This window comes from Sturnira hondurensis, unplaced genomic scaffold (assembly GCF_014824575.4).
Source record: "Sturnira hondurensis isolate 20B ecotype Veracruz unplaced genomic scaffold, ASM1482457v3 Scaffold0003201, whole genome shotgun sequence".
NCBI lineage: Eukaryota > Metazoa > Chordata > Mammalia > Chiroptera > Phyllostomidae > Sturnira > Sturnira hondurensis.
This window is the reverse complement of record NW_028075832.1, coordinates 1585484-1593991: the sequence shown is the minus strand read 5'-3', so window position 1 is coordinate 1593991 and position 8508 is coordinate 1585484. Positions and strand designations below refer to the sequence as shown.

Genomic DNA, 8508 nt, shown 5'->3' with positions numbered 1-8508 from the left:
CCCACCTCGTGTTCAGAAACTGGGTGATGACCTCTGGGGCAAAGAAAATAAGAGAATGATCATGTGGCCGGTTATGCAAAGCTGGAAGTGGCCACTGGCCAGGAACTGTTCTCATTTAAGGACCTGCTAGAGCAGTCGGCTTGCGTTGTCTCTTTATTCTAGGGCCCTCCATCCCCTGTTTTGCTAGAAGTCTTGTTGCAGTGAATTGAGCTGAATTATATTTTGTCATTTTGTTACTCAAGGATCAGCCTTTTTCTTCTCTTCAGGTGTGAAAACTGGTTAGATCCAAACTACTCATATCATTAAGGGCAATCTCCTGTATCCAGCCCACTAATTTAAGTGTCAGTCTTGCCCCAAAGCACCTCTCAGACACACTCAGAATGTTCTTTACAAGTATTTGGGCACCTCATAGTCCAGTCAAATTGACACATAAAATTAGCCACCACAAGGATGTGAAATAAAATACTGTGAAGCCCAGTGGATTGCTAACCTCTATCTCTGTTACCCCAGGTAGTCTATGAATTGGGTTACCACATTTCACCTGACATAGACCATATGAGAACATTCTCTAGAACATCAGGTGAGTGTTTAAAGAATTTAAAGTAAGTTTTCTTTGGTCACAAAGTCCTTCCTTTCTACAGGAAGGGAATAGCACGGTGTTTGCATACAACATTTTGGCAATTAAGAACACCCACGATGTCTATATTATGTGATAGCATGTGGGTCTGTGGGGATACCATGACCCCCTCCCCAAAGTTAGATGTGTGTTGTCACAACAGATCAAGTGCCCACAAATCACCCCTATTGGAGCCCTGTTGTAGGGTCAATGGAGGAGGTCTGGCTTCCTTACCTAGATAACTAAGGTAAGGAAAGGTAAGGCAAGTAAGGTAAGGTTATGTCTGGGTAACTAAGATAAGTCTCACAGCCTGGAGACTGGGTCCAATAAACTCTTCCCATAGTCCTGAGTGGGCTCGCATGCATAGGATGAAGCTCCATTGTATAACACTGGCATCCTGCTGGCTTGTGTACATGTTGTCTATAAGTGAGTTGGAACTTCTTGCTGAAAGACACAGGCGACACATGAGGACACCCTGTGAGACTTGCGGCTTGCAGTGTGTGTGGATCACTACCCTTGAGTAAAGGTATTTCAGACGTCCCAAGGCTCCACAACTTTTCTTCCATCTGCCCAAATCCCATGAACTTGTCTGGCCTTGAATGATCACCACACACCCAAATTCATACAGAACCTTTGCCTTCTTTGCCCTGAGCCTCACTCCTCCCCCTAATTGGTTTATTTGCATAGAACACAAGCCATATATCTACACTACAGGGGCTGTTCAGACCCCAGGCTCCCTCCTCCCCAAGCGAGTTTGTAGTCGGAGTGGCATCTGCACATTAAGTCCAGAAACTTGGGCAGCGTGGGCTCCATCCAAGTGTAGCATCACCCACATGCTGAGCATTGAGCTGGGCCTGCAGGAGAGAGGAGACTACAGCGCTTCCCACCCTGCTTGGCCTCAGGTTCTTCCTGTTCTATGAAGAAGAGTGACATAGAATGGCTCCTAGTCTATTTTGTGCTCAAATCTGACTGTGTTATTTATCCTCTGTCACCTTAGGGTGAGTGTCCTGGGCCACTACACCACCTTGGAGAAGTAATTTAGAAAGACCTTGGTCTTTAAGAGTATGGGTGAAACCATATGAAAACTGATGTGTGAATGTTAGTGGCTAATCCTCAACACCCCTAATTGAGTTCAACTGGACTGCACTTCCAGCTTGTATGTAGCACTCGCCACAAAACAATCAAATAGGAGGTACACTCCCTATTTTCTTGTTTAAATTTTAATTCCAAGAGCCTATATTTTCCTTCACTTTCTAACTGATGTGACAGCTAAAATGGAATCAATAACCAGCAGATACAATTTCTCCAAGAAAGCATGAGTCAAAGTGAATAGCTACACTCTGTTTTAGTGTTTATGCATGTCCTTCTCAGCCCTGGAAAATGTCCTACCTGATTACTAACACTGTCATATCTTCTCCGCCAGAAGCTCCATGAAAGAAACTAGTATCTTTGTTGTATTTACCAATATATTCACTAAAACAAGTAAATTACTCAGAGCAGAGATAGTTCAAAATATTATAGGAATCAGTGATATGAATAAAACCATTAATGTTCCTTTTGAATTTGAATGAAGATCAAAAGTTTAAGGGTGCACTGTATGGCCTTCAGAGGATGAATAAGAGCTCACACTTAATATGTAGCATTTACATCCCTGAAGCAAATGAAAACAAAATACAAAGCTGACTATAAAATGATATGAAGAACGAATTATGTAAATGCAACAATCATCATAGACGATAAGTAATCACTACAAATTTGTGGGGGCAACTTTGCCCACAAAGCACCCCCCCTCCCCGTACAACACGGATGAAAGTAAACACTACCAAGGTGGCCAATCTCTCAAAGGAGAAGGGCCAGGAGCCCCTTCCTCAATGGCTTTTATTGGGTTGTAATACACAGGAATACGGGTAAGGATCAAACAATAGATAGCATTCAAAGAACTATGAGGGCTTATTCTCAGTCAGAGTCAGTTAGCTAAAGAACCATAAAACTTTGAGGAACAAACTTCTTGCTTCGACCCTTATCATTTAAATGAGAGCATTCTAAACAAAGCAGGTTTCACAGGATTTCTTTCATATGCCTTATCACCCCAGATCTTGCCCTAGCTGGCAAGGGGCTGCACCACCTTCCCCATCATAGGCTTTTAAGCTTAAGTGGATTAGAGCTAGGGAGCACTTCTCCCAGACAGAGACGGGGACTTGGGCTATGTCAGAATATCGGCGGGGGGGGGGTGGGGGGGTGGGGGGGCCGAGGGTCCATCACTTCCTCTTTGTTGCAGCCCCCCCCCCCCGCCCCCGCCCCTGAGTCCTTCCATGATGGCCTCCCAAGTGATCATGTCTGGCTTAGGTTGCCCCTCCTTGGAGGGGTCATACTAGTCTCTGACTAACCGACCAAGCATTGAGGGCGGGGGAAGAAGCAGAAGCAGCGCTGCTGCCAGAGACAAGCTTTCTCTCCTTAGCGGCTCGCATTCCAGAGGTCCCTCACTTGGCCTTAGCCATGGAGGGCAGTTACAACTCCCAAAACCAGGCAGAGTGGTTCCCAACAAAAATTAAGAATGCATTTTTCTGTGATACAAAGGAGATTCCTCTTTTCACTGAGGAACAATCTGCCAAAAGTGGCTCAATGCATTTTACAACTGGAGTAGGAAAAAAATGTCTTTGAACTGAGTGAATATGTACAACCTTGAGGCGTATAAGTAGATAAGACATACATAAACAGGACTGAAACCTGGAGATTGGGTCTAAGTCTCCTTCCCCAACCCCAGGTTTCCTGTGAACTCGATGATACAGAGAAATAACTTAATAGTTTTCATATCCTAACTTCCAGCCTAATAATGTGACAAGCCCGGCAGCTGTAGACTCTTTCAGAGAGAGACTGGTTCTTTGGAAATGCAACTTGACAGCCTGGCTGGAGTCCTCATTGCCCAGGAAAAGGGTCTTTTCTGTTCCCCCTTCTCCTGAACCCAGCTGGTCTCCAGATCTTCCAACAGCTGACAAAATCCAGTGAGCAACTTCAGCTGTTAGTCTTGAAGAGGTTGAAGATCTTCTGGGTCGTCATATGGAGGAGGAGGTCACATGAGGTTTCTGGCACTGGTTACCTGCCATCCAGCTGCCTCTGGGGAAACCTGCAAATATTCTTGTCCTTCAGGCAGGAAAACTAGGCGGATTCTCCCCTCTTGCTACAGAATGCAAGGCAAGGGTCTCCTGCACCATGGCTGTGGGCCAGGTCATGCTAAGGGTACAGACAGAGCTGGAGAACATCAGTGAAGAGATCGGCAGGCCCCTGGTGGGATTGGTGATGCAGCTGCGTGGCTCTGGGAGCCTTTACCCAGCTGCTCTGAGCACCTTCTTGCACGTGAGATTCTTATATCAGCCACAATGACCATTTCTGCACTCAACCCAATTGTGTTTCCATGTCTTCCCCCCCAGCTTCTCATCTATTCATGGCCCTCATACAATGTCATAACTTCAGTGCTTCTTTTGTATCATTAAAATGGGAAACAACAGAAGTCTCGATCCCATAGGATGTATTCACTTAAATGAGATGAAATGCTGGAAGAAAAACCCAAGTCTCAACCTTTCTCTTTTCAATTCTATTAAGAGTAGTTAGAGGTTTGATTCAGGACTCTGTTTTAACACTTCTTCAGTTGCACTGAGGTGAAAGTTGCCTCCACTCTCTGCATTTTCCTTTTTAGGCACTAATACACTGAACTGAAATTCTTCTATGTTTATTTACAGGACCCATAGCTCATGTTTTCTAACACTCTGCAGATAATAGCTGCATGAAACTGAACACCAAGGGTTAATTCATACATTTCTCTTCATTCTGTGACCTGAAATATGTTGAATGCATATATGTGACAGCCAATTTGCTTAGAAATACGGATTCATGAAAAATAACACAGGAATGGTTACCACCCTTCAGGGAGCAGGGAAGACAAATACTAAGGCATTTTTAGGACTAAATAAGCGCCAACAGTCTCAGTACAGCTAAGGGTGAATAGTTAAGACTGCTGAAGGGGAGGAACCAGAAGGCTAGTAGAAAGCTTCACCTTCTGACAAAAATCTATCTGTGGCTTCTGAACGTAAGTGACTTCAGATTTTTGATTCCTCTGTCAGAAAATAAGTCAACTTTAGTAGTGGTCACACAGTTAACTGTAAAAATTAAAAGTTGCAAATTACAGACTGAGAATCTGGACATACTGAATGATAGCTGCCTTCAGTATTAATGTAACAAACAATAATCTGTTCCACCCATGCCCAGCCAGGCCAAGAGAAGCTTTTCCTTAAAAAAGATTTTATTTATTTATTTTTAGAGAGGGGAAGGGAGGAAGAAAGAGAGGGAGAGAAACATCAATGTACTGTTGCCTCTCAAGCACCCCCTATTGGGGACTTGGCCTGCAACCCAGGCATGTGCCCTGACTGGGATTCAAACTGGTGACCCTTTGGTTCGCAGGCTGGCACTCAGTCCACTGAGTCACACCAGCCAGGGCCCAAGAGAAGCTTTGACTGCAGTTTCTTTAACACTCTCGGTGGGTCTCTGTTGAGGTCCTCCAGCAAATGGAAACTCTACCAGAGGCGATTGTCTGGAGGACTGTGAGGGGACAGAGCCCCAGTTTCCACCTGGAGTCCAGGCACTGAAGCATTAATGAGAGAACCCGTGCAGTTCACTTTGCAGACAGTCAGCACAGAGGAAAGTTGTCTAACACAAAATGGATGTTCTGCAAAGGATACATGAGCTGAACAATCTCTTCTTTCATCCTGAGGTTCAGACTACCTCTGGTGATATCATTTTAAGGCAGCGAATAAATTGAAAAGTTGGAAAGACCACGACAAAAGTATTAAAAAAAAGAAGGGGTAAGATCATGATGGGAAATAAGACATTCATAGATTTTCAGCCATTGGAGATCACAAAATTCATTCAAAACCTCTTTTCTGGGTTAGTGGTAAGGTAGAATACTTCCCTCTAGCATGGAATTCCAGAAGGCATCAACTTTTCGTAATCAAGATGAATAATACTTACATGCATTAGTAAAGGATGAAAATTAATGCCAGAAATCCATGATGAACAGAGTGTCAAGATGACCTTCCTCTTGCACTTCTCTGAGAGCCTTACAAAGGGGGAGGGCACCATGCAAAAATAATTTTGGCTAATTCCATCAGTCTACAAAATTCTAACACAAGAAATTTGAAAGCTCTGACTTGCTAAATGTCCTCAACTGCTTGTATACAACACTAGTTTTTATTTTTTACAATATAGTCAGGGTGGGGTCCTGTGAAGACATTTCAGTAAGGAGAAGTTACAGAAAAATTATTCAAAATTGTCAGGAAGTCATGAGAAAGTGTGCGACATAGCAGTGCTGTCCACTGAACACTCATAATCTTGAAATTACTACTGTGTCTGCCTCCTTTAAACCAAGAAAGTAACACTGTATTTAATTCCTGTTATGGTATAAATAAAATACAGTTTCCAAAAATTAAAGTTTAATCTATGCTGTTTTAACAGTCTGAATGTCAAAAATTAAAAATTGTAAATGTTTACATTGATATTTATTTAATATTAAATATTTTAAAGTGTTTAATAAATGTTTTCCTGTTAAAAATGTTTTTAAATTTTATATTTGATATTTATACTTAGTATTCAAATATTTTAATATTTTGAAAAGTGGGAGAAAGTGCTGTTTTAATATTCCCACTTCCCAGTTTTTCTATACTTCACCGGTGAGTAGCGCGGTAACCGGGCAAAGTCACCCTCAAGTCGCGAAGCCCCCACCGCACCTCCGCTGGGACCCCCGCCCTGTGGTGGCCCCGCCCCGTGATGGCCCCGCCCCACTCGCTGCCCAGCGTCCCCAACGCGGTGCCTTCGCACCCTGGCGTTTCCCGTTCGGGACTCTGAGCCCTCCCGCATCTCGAACAGAGCCGATCCAGAATCTGTACTCACGACCACTCTCCGACTCTCATCCTCGAGTCTCTCATCAAAGGGATTCTTTGTAAAAATGGCCTCGGCAGAGATTCAGTGCGAAAGTAAAGCCCAAAACTCAGGGTAAAGTGCAGAAAAGGCGAGGTTCTGTGGCAGGTACCTCAGAAAAATGTCGCTGGTGAGGCCCAGACAGAGCTCGGCCTTCAGCTACCAGGGCCCCCGAAAGGAAGGGTTTGGGGTGACTATTAGAGCGGCACAGAGTTGCTGGGCACAGAGTTGCTCAAGGCTTCTGCGCTGCCGCAACCCCAACAGACTGAAAACACAGGCTGCCTTTCCCAAACCTGAGTCTCAAAAAGCCACCTGCGCGCCCTCGTGTGGCCAGTCGGAGAACCGCGCCTTCAGGGAACCAGCAGGGAAACTTGGCGCTAATTGTATCCGCCTTGTCCTCCCGCAGCCTTCCCCTGGATCACTGGAATTCTCAATGGCCCAGATCTATCTGTGCCTGGCGGTGGGACTGATGCTCTGCTCCATCCCGGCTTGCTCTCTTGGCGGGGACCTACTTTACATCCATAGCCCAGACAACCACGAAATCTCTGCTTTTTTGAGACAGTTGAACACTATCCCGCCTCAGTCATGACTCAGTCATGCCTCAGTCATGCCTGAATGACAGAAGCGAATTCAAATTTTCTTGCAAAAGAGGAACTATTGACCAAATGCAGAGGACTCAGCGCAGCTGTTTCCACCACCTGATGCCCCAGCAGGTCTTCGAACTCTTCACGACAGAACACAGCCATGCGGGTGGAACCGCACCGTCCTCTATCGTGTGCTCTCCAGCGTTCATCACAGCCTAGAACGCCTGGGTCAGACGGAAGAAGGAAATCTGGCCTGTCCCTGTTTAGGATCTCCTGTCGGGAAGTACTTCCAAAGGATCCTCAACAACCTGAAAGAAAAGAAATTCAGCTCCTGTGCCTGGGAGGTTGTCAGAGTCCAAATTTCAGGGCGCCTTCTCCTCCGGTAGCAATCAATCCTCAAAGGAAGGTCCATAAGTTAGAAAATAGTTTGTACTTCGAGCCTCTCTCTATTGAACTGATTGTTTGCTAAGCTCCCAAGCCATCTCCACTCACATTTCTGCACCAGCTGAGAAATACCCGAATCCAAAACCATGGGGTGATTATAAAAAATATATTGTACATCATGGATGTACAAAATTTTGCTTAGGGAGAAGAACATGATCTACTTTCATAAATAATAATGACATAATTTTTAAATCTAAATTTGGAGTGGGGATGGGAAGTAGGGGAAGCAGAGCATATTTGCTCTTTTCAAAATATAATGTTCAATTTTTTATGGAAAGGTTCTTCATGATTGTATATTTTAAAGACATTGGCTAGTTAACACTAGTTGTTATGATAAACATAAACCTACTTATACTATGATCACTATAGAACTTTATTTATTTTTTGTATGACAGCACATTGTAAGCATTTCTGATCAGATGACTCTTGCTATTCTGCAGACAGTGACTGGGGTCATAGGTACCTTCTATTTTGTGACTTTGCCATGTTCAACATGTGATGCCAAATTTGTGTGAAGCACTTGAGTCTATTCCACTCAAGTGGAATGAAAAAGTTATGGTAGATCACATGGGGTGTTTCAAACCCAGGAACGTGTACGTTGCACTATCACTTAGTCTCTCATTAGTCAGTCTGAATTGAATCTCATGGGATGTCTTAAGTTCAAAGAAGCTGGGAAACACTATAATCTATTAGGCAGAACCATGAGGGAACGATTGTTACAGAACACAGGAGGCCAAGGGCAATATACTACTACCAAGAAGACCCCCCACTGGGCTCAATTGTCCATCACCAATAGGAAAGACTTCTCTCAATGCCAGAGATTTGTGAAAAGGAAAGGAAATGTTTATTTAATCCTATACAGGCCTAAAGTGGTGACCTAACGTCTTATTAAAATAT

At 44.0% G+C, this 8508-nt stretch overlaps 1 pseudogene; it reads left to right on the top strand.

Annotated features, from left to right (window-relative positions):
• The first annotated feature begins 6704 nt into the window (after positions 1–6704).
• LOC118984057 (interferon alpha-7-like) lies at positions 6705–7553 on the top strand (annotated as a pseudogene).
• The last annotated feature ends 955 nt before the right edge of the window (positions 7554–8508 follow it).